At 37.9% G+C, this 707-nt stretch overlaps 1 non-coding gene across 1 annotated transcript; it reads right to left on the bottom strand.

Annotated features, from left to right (window-relative positions):
* Positions 1-209: 209 nt before the first annotated feature.
* On the bottom strand, positions 210-316 carry LOC131235913 (small nucleolar RNA R71). Its single transcript, XR_009166427.1, has one exon. It is a non-coding gene; the product is annotated as a small nucleolar RNA R71 (small nucleolar RNA).
* Positions 317-707: the final 391 nt, after the last annotated feature.

Below are 707 nucleotides of genomic sequence, written 5' to 3' on the forward strand. Positions count from 1 at the left end.
TATTTACACTTAAAAGAGTTTGATGAGATCATAGCCACCTTATATTTTCCGAACGTGCATGAGGACACGGTCAAGCTGAAACTCTTTCCCTTCTGCTTAAAGGGAAAGCTAAGACGTGGTTGCATTCACTACATCCACGATCTATTGGCAGATGAAATGACATGACGAGGGAGTTCATTAAGAAAATTTTCCCATATCATAAAACGAACACCCTTAGAAAGTTGATCATGAAGTTTGCCCAAAAGGAAGATGAAACATTATTCCAATGTTTAGAGTGGTTCAAGGATCTTGTTAATTCATGCCCACAACATTGTTTTGAAACTTGGTGAATAACAATTTTTATTTTTATTTACGATGGGCTGACTTCTTCCATGCGCCAAATGGTCGAGACAATGTGCAATGGGGAATTCATGAACAAAGAGGTCTATGATGTGTGGGATTATTTTGATAAGCTTGTTGAAAACACACAATCACAGGACATCTTCCCAAAATATAGCACCACCTCCAAGCCCACTCAATCAAAGGATAGGGGCAGAATTTATCTTCTGAAAGAAGATGATATACATGCTAAAGTGGCTAATCTCATAAGAAAACTTGAGGCCATGGAACTAAAGAAGGATAAGGCTACACAAACTGTTTCCGGTATTTGTGCTTGTAACATTCACACAACTGAAAATTGTCTAACAATTCCTGCTTTTCAAGAGGTA

The sequence above is a fragment of the Magnolia sinica genome, chromosome 19 (genome assembly GCF_029962835.1).
Source record: "Magnolia sinica isolate HGM2019 chromosome 19, MsV1, whole genome shotgun sequence".
Lineage (NCBI taxonomy): Eukaryota > Viridiplantae > Streptophyta > Magnoliopsida > Magnoliales > Magnoliaceae > Magnolia > Magnolia sinica.